Source organism: Girardinichthys multiradiatus, chromosome 23 (assembly GCF_021462225.1).
Source record: "Girardinichthys multiradiatus isolate DD_20200921_A chromosome 23, DD_fGirMul_XY1, whole genome shotgun sequence".
In the NCBI taxonomy this organism is placed as follows: domain Eukaryota; kingdom Metazoa; phylum Chordata; class Actinopteri; order Cyprinodontiformes; family Goodeidae; genus Girardinichthys; species Girardinichthys multiradiatus.
In genome coordinates, this window is record NC_061815.1 from 7,762,017 (window position 1) to 7,775,279 (window position 13,263).

General features: G+C 39.3%; 1 long non-coding RNA gene across 1 annotated transcript; it reads left to right on the forward strand.

The window, feature by feature from the left end:
- The first annotated feature begins 215 nt into the window (after positions 1-215).
- Positions 216-12,640, forward strand: LOC124860149. Its single transcript, XR_007036280.1, has 3 exons — positions 216-276; positions 6,183-6,410; positions 12,465-12,640. It is a non-coding gene; the product is annotated as an uncharacterized LOC124860149 (long non-coding RNA).
- Positions 12,641-13,263: the final 623 nt, after the last annotated feature.

The following is a 13,263-nucleotide window of genomic DNA, read 5'->3' on the forward strand; positions in this document are numbered from 1 at the left end:
GCTGGCTCCGCGGAGCTTGAGTGTCCGGTGTCCGGCTTCGGGCTGGCTTCACTGCGGTTGCCGGTAGTTGGCGTCCCGGAGGCCGATTCATCTCCCAACGCGGGGCAGCAGATCTTCGAACTGGGTCCTGGATAGACGGAAGTACCGCTGAACTCGACCGTCATCCAGACGCAGCTCCTGGAGTAGGTGGTGGTAATCTCCGAACTGTTCCCGTCCCTGAAGAATCTGGTGAACCCAGGGACGTTGATGTCGGCGGCGTTTTCCGGCTCTCCACAGGTAAAACACCGTGATTATCCGTGAAATCCATGTCCAGCATGTTCAGTTTGAAACCAGCAAGCAGCAGATGGAAGCTCTTCCTATTTGATGGCGTTGCCGCTTGTTGCCGAATGCCAATGCGGAGTTCACGCGGAATGTGAAGCGGGCAAAAGCACACAAATGAGGCGAAAAATTCACAGAAATCGTGTTTGGTGTGAACGCACCATTAGATGGAGCTCTTGTGGTTTTTGCATTTTTTTTTCTTCATCAAGTAGGATTTTTGAGTGGTTTAACAATTGTAAGATTGGTTTTCAACTTGCCTATAATCATTTTATACTTTCTAATATAGACAGTATATTACACGGAATAACTTTTATAATCCTCCCCAGATTGATGACAACTAAGAATTTGTTCTATGGTTATTGCTGATGTCTTTCCTTCCTGGAACGGAAATCTTTAGTTCAACAAAGAATTCTGTTCTAAATGCCTCATTTTGTTATTCATCAAAAAAGAAATTTCAAAACCACCACCAGATTTATTTTTATATCTCAATAAAAGTAATTCTAGAGAATGGAAAACGGATGCCTTAATCTTTCTGACCTTTTATGCAAAGTTAAAGATTTGATGATATAATTTTTGAATGACAGAAACAATTTTTGGCTTCTCTGAATTGTGGCTGTGGAAATACAGACACATTAATGTTCATTACTGCTACACTCTATACTAATTACAGCAAAAAGATAATTAGGCTTTAGCAGTTTGCTTAATTGTATTCAATAACTTCCTTATTAGGGTATGGGGATCACATGTGGTCTAGATTCTATCCTTCATTAAACCTTGTTTCTGATTAAGTTGGGGAAAGTCTTTATTTCAAATTGGACAGTGTTGGGAAAACAGCACCTCAACTTAATGTTGCTTTGAGTCTGGAACTCTCATAGCCCACCTAGAGTCTTCACAGTTGTAGACGCAAGCTGTCAAGCTAATAAATATGCAAGAAGAGATATTAGAAAAATACACACTGAGAAAAATAAAACAACAGATTTTTTTTTTTCCACTTGCCTTTCAGGATAGGACTAAAAAATAATAAAAAATATTTGAATAGTTTTTTTTTCCTTGCAGCTAACTTCTAAAGTCATGAGAAATTATTTTTTTATTATTTTGCTCTGAGAAGGCAACCTGTACTGAAGAGAACTGTGAGGAGATGGTCACAGGAAGCTGAAAAAGACATGCGGGGCTATTGCTACAGACTGAAATGCACTTGCTAGCCACAGGGTGACAACATCTATGCCATGACTGAGTCTGAAACTGACTATATAAACCTCTGTGTGGATAACACCATTGTCTCCAGCACAGTGAGATATTTCCTCAGTAACAAACCCTGGACCACCAAAGACCTGAAAGAACTGCTAAACAAGAAAAATAAGCCTCCACGGAGGAAGACAGGGAATTATTGTGGCATATACAAAAGCAACTTAAAGTCAAGATTAGAGACATCAAGGAGGCGTGCCACTGGCTTTCATCAATTTTACATTAAGTCATATGATCGATGGATGAACCAATATTCTACATATCTAATTGACAAGCTGCATGCAAAGCATTTTAAAAAATTGACCCAAGGCATATCTTAAAGATTAAAGGGAGTTTCTGTCTGCATGTGTATGTCAGAGCGGTAAATTCCAACAAGATCGCTGGTTAAACACTAACATCGCACATCCCCCTGAACACACCAAGACAACAGTGAAACAGAGGTGCCAGCAACATACTGTTGGGATCTGTTTCTTCAGTGAGAGGAGGGAAGCTGATCAGAATTGATGGGAGGATGGATGGAGCTAAATACTACCTAATCCTGTAAGAAAACCTGAACCTGAAAAACTTGAATCTGACTGACCTTGAGCTACACTATATTATTGTCACCCACCACCAAATCAATCACTTCCATGACTGTCCTGCACAGAGTCCTAACCTCAACCTTCTTGAACACCTTTAGGATGAATTAGAGTGGAGGCTGCAATTGTGGTTTTCCTTACATAGCTATGAACACACCAAAACCTTGTGGAAGATGTTTACAGAATAGTTAAAGTTGCTATTGTTGGCAACGGTGGGTCCATCAACAAACTGGACCTTAAAGATTAATAGGATGTCATCAAAGTTCATGGACATGTAAAAGCAGACAGATAAAATGTTTTTGGCAATATAGGGCCTAATTTACTAAGATCCTAACAAAGGGGCGTTAATTGCATGCGCAAAAAAAAAAATAATTGCACATGCAATTAGTGGGTGTGTTGCAGGTGATCTTCAAAGTTTGCTTGCACAAATGTCAACAGGTGCAAAAGTGGTGCAAAATGAGAATTTTGTATGAGCTACTGGCTGTCATCCTGGAAAACATATATATAAAAAAACTATCGTATGCGCACCAGATACATCCAATGACTCGTCTCGTTTCACTACAGCCGAGGCGGCCTCATAGACCCCCAGAGACGCTGAGCGTCCGATGGGCGGGACAAAGCCCAGCATTTATCCAATAACCCGTCTCGTTTTGCTGCAGCCGAGGCTGCCTCATAGACCCCCAGAGACGCTGAGCGTCCAATGGGCGGGACAAAGCCCAGCATTTTTGCTTCACTATTGAACTCACTGTTTAAAGCACTGTGAAGCTGAGGGAATGAGTGAGAGGAAAACCGTGTCGTTACCAGTGATAAGAAGCTGATTCTGAACAAAAGTTGAGCGCGTTGTAGCGCATATTTAGTCAATGACATGTACACACAACAGTATATATTTGATCACTTATTTTTTGACATTTAGGGGAAGCTGAGCTTTCCTTGCAGTCTTAGAGCAATCACCACTGATGCAAAGCTGTTAGAGGAGATTTGCAGGTGTAACTGCAACAAAAGAAAGTTAGACAAACATTGACTTAGTACAAGGGGCTTAATACAAATGCACACCACACTTTTCAGATCTTTATATGTACATTAAATAATATGAACAATATACTGTATATCGTTGTCCTTCCACTTCACCATTATTCAAATCCTAATTATATAAATTAGATATAAATTGCAGGCCTGCATCTTTCTTTTTTAAGGGGTTTCCTGATTTAAAGCTGCAGTAGGTAACTTTTGTGAAATTGTATTTTTGACATATTTGTTAAACTGTCACTATGTGCTGACAGTCGAATATGAGACAGAGGAATGTCTCAGCAGTGTTAATCACGCTTGTGTGCGCGCTGCTCACAGCATGTACCTCGTTCAAGCTCAAGATTGCACTTTGCTGCAGCTTAGCTAATGTCCGTACTAATGGGGCTGTGCTTATGATTTGAGGACCAAGTTTGTAGTGAAAGTATGGGCAGGTCTTAGTAAATGTAAAGCATATCGTTGATGTTTCGCTCCCAGCGCAGAATGTGTCATAGCCGTTTATCCGCCGTCATCGGTGGCCCTGCTTACTAGCCTCCACTGTGGCGCAGCAGCTGTGGAGGGATCGGTGTGGAGCGATGGGGAGGGACCTGTAAGGTGTGCTTGTTCACATTTTGAGGCTAAGTCTACGTTTTTCTTGGAACTCCCTACTGCAGCTTTAACTGTTTATTTTACATACTTAAAATATTAAAGTGAAATATGTAAAAGGCTTTGTTTTTTATTTTGTTTCTGAGAAGTGAGGAGAATGAGAAACATGAGCCAACCTCCAGCACGAAGGAACATTCTTCTTTTGTGTTTTTTTTAAACTATAACTTTAATCAGCTGATTTACAGAGTTTTAATTTAACTCTGCAATTAATGTCCAATGTTAATTACTGCTTAATCTAATCTAATTAAACCCCCAACTCCCTCCTTTGTTCCTCCTTCATTTCCATTAGTTATAGTGAGAGCCACTTTTCCATCCTTCATTTCCCCTCTTTTCTTCAGTGTATCTCTCTTTTCACCTTTGGTTCTCTTCTACATTCGCCTCTATATTCCCTCCCTTGTTTCCGTCTCTCTGTACATAATTGAAAGAGCCCATCTGGTGGCGGTAATTTTCTAATCAGGACTGCAGTTTGATTAATTTGAAACAGTTTTGGCAAAGACAAATCACATGGAGAAATCCACATTATCAGTCCTGAGTGTGAGGAGATTTAAGTGATTCTATAAAAATGTAAAGGTTAAACTACTTAAGGAATCACTTATGATAAATTAATGCAGGCTTTCCGTCTTTGGCTGGCTTGCCACTTCTCACTATTCAAGTTTACCTTCGAACCGACACGGTCATAAAACAATTTTTCCAGTGGAAGTCATTGTGTGTGACAGTTCTCCTACCTCTCCTTGGTTTTGAGCCACGACTCCTGAAAGCTTAGATCCCACCTTTTGTCCTTACAGGAATTTAATATTTCTTTACTCGAGGCACCCAAAGTATACTTAGAATACACATAGACATTTTGAATGTTTTCCATTTGTAATTATTACAATTTCATTAGTTTAAAGATTTTTTTCATTAAGGATTTCAGCATTAAGGATTTTAGAAGTTGCAGCATATATTTGTTTTCCTAATTATTATTAAATTTACTTATTTATTATTTATTAAAACATTTTAGCCATGACTCTTTTCTTAAAAATAGGGCTTCTAAAAAGGCATTTTTTTCGGTATGTGTAAAATTGATGTAATGTATATTCTTTTGAGCATAAAAATGCATTTAAACAATTCTCAATATGTCACGGTTCTGTCACGGTTTACTTGGAATTGGACCCCAGAATGCAGACGAGCAGGCAGCGTGATGGTAAGTGAAAAAAAAAAGGTTTAATAACAAAAACTCACACTCAGCAGGAGGCAGGAACAAAACAAACGGGCAGACAAGACAGGCATGGCATGATCAAAAAAAAAACAAGACTTGGTTAGAGAACTAGACATGATGAGAGCTAGACATGAGCATGAGAATGAAAGATGTTTCCGCGAAGACTAACAGAACAGGTGTGAATATATGGTGTGAAAACCAGGTGTAGTAAGGAGACAGATTAACTTGAAGCAGGTGAACTGAATAAACTTAATTAACAGAACAAAACGTGACTGGAGCAAAACAGAGACTCTTGAACACAAACTAGAAAAACATGAAGCCAAAGCATAACCAGATCCGAAAACCAAACTTGACAAAACATGAACAAGACGACAAAACAAAAGCATGAACAGGAAACTAAAATCGGGCAGAAAAAACACATTTTCAAATCTAATCAAATTTTTTCACAACATTAAGCTACTGAAATCAATACAATGCATGTTAGAATAGTGCCAAATACTTCCAGTGAGAATATTTTTCGTGTATTCATTCGAACTTAACATGGCACAGCAGGGCCAACAGATAGAACAAAAGAACAAAAAAGAGTCTCACTTTAACATAAACTGTAGTTATTTGTCTGTGTGTTGTGCATTTGTAGAGAAAACATGTTTGTTTTTCATTCAGTGAAGTGAGTGAAATATAAGAAACTAGAGGGCTAGTTTTTACTTAAGTAAGAGTACTGTTATTTCAAAAAATATGACTCAAGTGTATTATTACTATACTTATAGGAATACTTTTTTTCCCAGAAAGTTACTGAAGCAAATGTAACTAGCTACGTCCCACCCTGGTTAATGACCCTTGTACAGTGGATTGCCCCATATATAATTTTAGCATAAAAAGCATTAAAAACAATTCCGCATTGAAATAATTCCTATACTGCTGGAAAGCCTGTTTGTTTATTTTCTTTCCATTAAATTCCTCCAAATGTGTAAAGAAAATGTATTTGTAAGTTGAGCAGCAGAGTTGACTTAGTTATGAGTCGTCACACCTGAACCTCATCACCCTGATCTGCAGCAGCTGCTTTATAAGGACATATCTTCCTGCATGGCGTCAGATTGACGTGTAACCCTATGTGGTAACACCTCGAGGTCAAGTTTGACTAGATAGCTAACCTGTCTGCTTTCTCCCTCGTCCAGTAATCCTGCCTGCCTGACCTGCACCAGTCCAACGGCCCCCACCCTGGCTGATTTAGTTTTCTTGGCTTTGATCTTCTACCTGTCTGACCCGGAGAACTTGGACCTTCCTAGCTGTTACTTTGGATCACCCGGACCTGACCATCGCCTGTCTGACCAAGAGAGACTTATCAATAAAGTCACTGCTTGGTCTCAGTGTCCATCCGTGCTTGAAGCGTGACATCGTATGTGGTATGTGATCATGAAAAACTTTGGACATAGACAGAAATATTTTCAATCAGCTGTATTTCTCTTTCTTGTTATTTGTGTAAACATGTAAAAGCCATCTTGCAGCCAGCTGACAAGCAGTGTGCAGCAACAGGTATAGAGGGGGATCACAGCACAACATTATGTTCAGTACAGCCAAAGAAAACTCCAGTCACTTTGGCAAATTCTGTGGAATCTGGGTAAAAGGAATGTAAATCGTTTTGACAAAAAATTATTTTGACACCCAAACATTTTTTTAAGATTTATTTTTTCGGCACTAGTGGTCTTTGGTTTTTGTTATTTGAAAGTAGGCAGCCAGGAAGTTGGGTGAAGAGAGGAGGAAGACATGCAGCATAGGTTGCCGTGGGGACTTGAACCTGGGACAATTGGGTCAAGGACTGAAGCCTCTGTATATGGTCACACGCTCCACTGCTACAGCATGTACCCTCAAACATTTTAAAACCTTTCTAACTAGTCCATATGTGCTTAGGGAGAACCTCATTGCCTAATTCAAGTTTTGACTTCAGAGACAAATTGAGCGCACCTATTTATTAACTCCGATAGTCTCGGCTGCAGTTGCCTTATGTTTGCTCCTGAATTCGGATAATTTTAGGATAACTGAGATTCAAGCTGACTGAAGACTGGGAGAACTCATTTATCCCTGTTTAAATCTGACACATTGTTTCACAAAATGTTCCCAAATCTATTTGCAACACAAATCTCCATTCTTGAAAACAATACATAATTTTAGACTGAAAGCTGTGTGGGTTACTGACCAGCATTGTCTGCACTTACTTCAGATTGTTTGTGTACCTGTGTGTTAGCTGATGCATGTGTGACGCTGTCTGTTGTTACTGTGCAGTTTAGGAAGGTAATATAGCCTGTAGACATAGTTGTTAAATACTCTATAGTATGTGTGTCTGTGAGTGCATCACAATCTCAAGGCTGTCAACATTAATATGAGGCATCACAGTCACACTCACAAATTACAATAACAATGTAAGTATGCACACCCATACACACACATTCTGCTTTTATGCGGCATTCAGAGTGAGTTAGTTTCTGAAAGAGCCTCAAGTAAAATAAATACACAATTAATCTCATGGAGTGTCAGCAACAGCATTTTTCAAACTGAGGATGTGTGCAGTCATCTTGCCCCAGAATGCATTTACCAGTGATGGGATAGCTCTGGAAAACTGCCACCAGCTTCAACAAACACTTTTTAACAAAGGACTTTCACTTTACTGCTCAGAAACCAGGAAAGCCATCTACTTATATAACACATTGCATAAGAGCAAGTCAAACAAAACCATTTTTTCTTAAAAAATAGAAACGGAACAAAGAAAATAAGAGAAATATTTAATGCTGGAGGCAAGCCTTCAGTTTCTAATGATGAAACTGTTGATTCACTCTGCCATAGACAAATATTTTTACATCTTAAAACATTTAAACCATTAACATTATTGTATTTTGGGGAAATGTATGTGATAGACCAATACAAAGTAGTGCTTAATTGTGGAAAAGTGTAAAGAAAACAATACAAGTTTTTCAAAAGTTTTTTTTTATAAAACACATACAAAACGTGTGTGTACATTTGTGTTTACCCTCACCCCCCATCAACCTCACACAGCACTTTGGTTGTAGGCCAAACAGTTCCGTTTTGGTTTCAGTTGACCAGAGCACCTTTTCACATGTTTGTACCTCACATGGCTTGTCACAAACTGTGAATGGGGCTTCTTATGGCTGTCTTTCAACAGTGTCTTTGAATCTTCTTGTCCCTCTTTATGGAAGAGTAACAGGAAGAAGAGAGATCCAAGATGGCACCACTGATGGCTGCCTTGGAGCTTTGCTCTCTTGTTTTCTACATGTTTTTGTGTTTTTTTTTTTTTTTTGGTGCTTTCTCATTCAGCAGAGAGGAACTTCTGAACATTAGACAGTCTTCTCTTGACATTTTTTCACCATCATTTATTGACGAAAGCTTCACAGAGATCCTGGCCAGCGGAGTTAAACCGTTTAATTCACAGAGGGAGTTCTCCTCGTTTGTAATGGTTGGCGCTTACATGCCTCCTCAAGGCTTCACCTTCGGAGTGGCGGCTCTCTATGGGCTATACTGCCGGAGACAGTGGAGATGGAGAAGAGCAGCCGCCGTGCTCGTGAACCTTCGACAGCGGGGCCTACACGCACCTTGCCATGAATCCACCTGGCAAATGTGTGTTCCCTGGCCAAGAAAATGGACAAAACGCTTCTCCACACCTGTAAAAACTCGGACCTCCACAGATCTGCCGCCCTCTGCTTTACAGAAACCTGACCTCATAAACTGTAAACCATTTAATACACAAAGGGAGTTCTCCTCGTTTGTACTGGTTGGCGCTTACAGACCTCCTCAAGGCCTCACTTCGGATGCTGAAAAACAACTGGCTGAGCTGATAACAAACATGGTTTGTTATCAGGTGGCGCTACAGAACACTGTCTGCTAAAACCAGCTGCCACAGAGACAGTTTCTTCCCCCAAACATGGTTTGTTATCAGCTCAGCCAGACTCTCTCCACATTGTTCTTGGGGATTTTAACAGAGCAAACCTCTCCATTGAACTTCCCAAATACAGAAAGCACATTAAGTGTCCCACCAGGGACAAAAACACTACTATATTACTTTAAAGAATGCATATCATGCTGTTACCAGGGCTGCTTTGGGACTTTCTAGCCACTCGCTGGTCCATCTCATCCCAATCTACAGGCAGAAATTAAAAGCTTCCAAACCTGTGGTTCAGACTGTTGAAAAGTTGATTGATGAGTAAAAGCAGATGTTACAGGCCTGCTTTGACGGCACAGATTGGACTGTTTTTGAAACTTCAGCCTCTGATTTAAACCAACTTACTAAGGTGGTGACACCATACATCCGTTTCTGTGAAGACCTTCTGCACATTCAATAACAATAAACCTTGGTTCACTTCTCATCTGAGGTAGCACTCTATCTGCACTTAAGATCTCAGAGGAAGATGTAAATAGGCTCTTTTAGGGCCTGAAAACAAGGAAGGCCTCAGCACCTGATAATGTATCCCCATCATGCCTAAATGCCTGCGCCTAACAACTGGCATCCATTTTCACTGAGATCTTTAACAAGTTACTGGAGCTGTGTTAGGTTCCCTCCTGCTGCAAATGCTCCACCATCATCGCAATACCCCCAAAAAATAACACCATCACAGGATTAAATGACTACAGGCCTTCTTCCTCTACACAAATGACTGCACCTCAGCAGACCCTTCCTTGAGAATCCTGAAGTTTACAGATGGCACCACTACTATTGGACTGATCCAGTAGAGTAATGTGTTTGCCTACAGACAGGAGGTGGACTGGCTCGTATGCTGGTGTGGTCAGAACCACCTGGAACTTAACCCACTCAAGACTGTGGATATGATGGTGGACGTTTGGAGAACACCACCTCAGTGTGGTTTGGCTCATCCACAAAAGAGGACAGGTCCAGGCTGCAACGAACAATCAGGTCTGCCGAGAAAATCATCGGGGCTGACCTTCCCTGTATTCACAACCTATGCAGGTCTAGGGTCAGGAGAAGGGCAGCTAAAATCTCTGCAGACAAACTGTTTAAGCTTTTACCTTCAGGTGGCGCTACAGAACACTGTCTGCTAAAACCAGCTGCCACAGAGACAGTTTCTTCCCCCAGGATGTTTCTCTGAAGAACACATGACAGTCAGAGATTCAGAACAACATCATGCATACTTGGACTAATCTCACATCATAATCCATTGCAAATTCAATTGTGTATATTTATATATATATATATATATATATATATATATATATATATATATATATATGTATATATATATATATATATATATATATATATATATATATATATATATATATATGATTCTGTAAAAGAAGAACATGTTGGCAACACACTATTTAAGTTATCAGAAGATTCTTGGCATTCCAACTGCTCTGTGCATTGCATGGGGCTTCTGGTTTAACTTAAACAAAAAGCATTTTGACAAGCAGCTTCATCAGTCAATCTCCACTCCCCATGCCTATGCTTTACATACATACCATGCTACCTGCTGGATTAATTCTCCCAGCTCAGGAGAAGCACCCACTTTTCCAAATGCAACCAGGCTTAGCAATGACAGGACACTAAAGGAAGCTTTAAGTTTTTAGATCAACAGTTTGAATGGAAAATACTCATTACAGGCTCTCAATAGGACGTAGAAGAAAGAGGAGGGTGAGGATAAGGAGGAGGACAAACCACAAAGACTGGTTCTGATAAGTTATTGTATAGTTTTACTCTACAACAAGGTGGGTAGAGGCATCATGAATGCCTTCCCACTGAAATAAACTTTTCAGAATATGGCTACAATCAAACAAACAAACAAAAAAATGACTGCAAGGTTTGAAATGATGGCTATGAAGCCTACAATATGCAAAAATGTCAAACATTAAAAACTAGAATGGATCTTAAATTTATTTATTGTCAGATGGAATTAATTTCATCTGCTTGTAAGTTGAAATATTTCAAATATCAAGTGTGTGGAAAAAAAGAAAAACAACTTACCCACTTGATCTTGGTGGCAGATGGAAACAACACAATCACTTTTTATTGTGATGGGACTTTCAAACACTGAGCAGTACCGGTTTACTTGTTGAGAACCAGAAGCCTCCAGAATATCAACAGGGGTACTTTTTTTTGTACTTTTAACAATACAGTTGTTTAGCAGGATTCTTTCCAACCCCAACTGCCACATACAAGACTACTTATAACCCCAAGCTGAGGCAGCATCATATCACTTATGTAGCCAATGAGATCAACAAATTAAAACACACCTGTTACTAGGGTTGGAATATGTCCTGGAATGATTTGAAAAAATCCTCAAGGCAGAATCTCTTGCCTTGATTCTTCTTTTATTTCATTCAACTTCACGCTGTTTGAGACTGCAAATGTGAATCAGCAAAAAGCTTTTATCTGGTACAGTGCATCAAATGATCACATTGTCCCTCTTTAAATAAAGTCAAACTAAAGTTCAACCACCAATTATTTTTCCCGCACATGCTGGGGAGTATGGGGTGCCGTTTGTAAAGCTACACAGTCAGAAATTGACAGCAATATTTTCAGTTATTTAGCCTGTCATAAAAGAAATAAATGGGGTTCATTTTCAATACTCACCATATCATACATACATTTATAAATGCCACAGTTTCAAACTAAATATTTAGCTCCAAACTAAATATTTACTTAACAAGCAGATGACAGGAGTCTGTTGTGTACCGGAAGTCTGAGGTGTACAGAGTGAAAACGGTGAGAGCACGGTCCACTGTGGTGCTCCTGTGTTGTTGATAACCTGTCTGAGACACAAAAAACCTTCAGTCTCAAAAACTGTGGTCTCTTTGTCTTCCACAACACTGGAACCTTCTTCTGGGCCAGGCTAAGGTTGAAGAGGTGCTGCAGAATCCCGCAGAGCTGCTCTGCACAGCCCTTCAGGGCTCTAGGGCTGACATGATCTGGACCTGCAGCCTTATTCCGGTTCAGTCAAACATTCTTCAGTATGCACATTTCTGTATTAAAAATTTACTTTTTATTGTTCTGATGTAATATTGCTATCATAAGCATCATGTTTTCATTAGCTGCAAACAGAAATTCATCATAATTAACTTCAGTCTTGCTATAGGAGATCCTTCCTGCCCACTGCCATCAACATCTGCAACGACTCTTTAAAGAACCCTGCATAATATGAGCTACAACAACAACTAATTTCCCTTTGAGATTAATAAAGTATTTTTAAATTAGAAATTTGAGATAATTAATCTATATAATGTGTTTTACTAAGTGAACTGAGTTATTAAAATTAATGAACTTTTTAATAATATTGTAATTTATTGAATATGACTGTATCTCAGTGAGTATCAGAGCAACATTGCTAGTCAGAACCAGAGTAGAAATTATGCCTAGCTGAATGCTGTCACAATTTTTCTATGTTGAGATACAGTTTTTGTCATAAGTTATCATTAAACACTGACATGAATTACAGGCAGACTTCGCTCACAACATAGTGCTTCCAGAGTGCTCCAGGTCTAGGTCTCCAAGCTTTTGCCCACAGATGTTTATCCTGACCAGGAAAAATCACCAGGTAAATCTTCACTTTCTGAACTCAAAGGTGAAGCTTTGCTGTTGCTACTTTTGTTGATGGTGAATAGTGTGTTATGCATTAATGCCCTAGCTCAACGTTCAAATGCAGCGTCATCTCTCTTCTAAAACATTAGACTGCTTTCTCGGCTGCCTCGTGCTCCCTTTTTTATTTCACACTTCTTAACTTATGTCTTAACATCAGTGATGGAAATGAATATAACTATTGTAAGTTAAAGACTGAAGTCTAATGAAAAGTAAAAGTTCTCATGTTGTATGTTCTCTAACCCCTTTTCTGGTTTGAAAACCTATACAATGTTGCACTAAACCAGTCCAAACTGAGTTGTTTTAACCTAGAAATTTTATTGCATTCATTTCATTTAATATGTTTGAGAGATTTATCCAGGGAGATAAAACTGGTGAATTGAACATGTGTTCACCTTCTTTTCATTGATGCCCTAAAACATAATATTGTGGAGCCATTTACCACCAGGAGCTAAAGGATTTTTTTCTTTTTTTCAATCAAGGTTATGCGTGTGCAGTCAACTCTAAAAAAATCTGTATAGGTTTCAGGGCAACTTAATGAAAAAATAGCAGAAGGGTGAATTCTTTCTTTGAGGCAAGGCAGCAATGAAAATGAAACAAGATATTTAGCTTCAGGTAAGTTAATCGAACCAGTAAAAATGAACTTCAGTATTGTCACC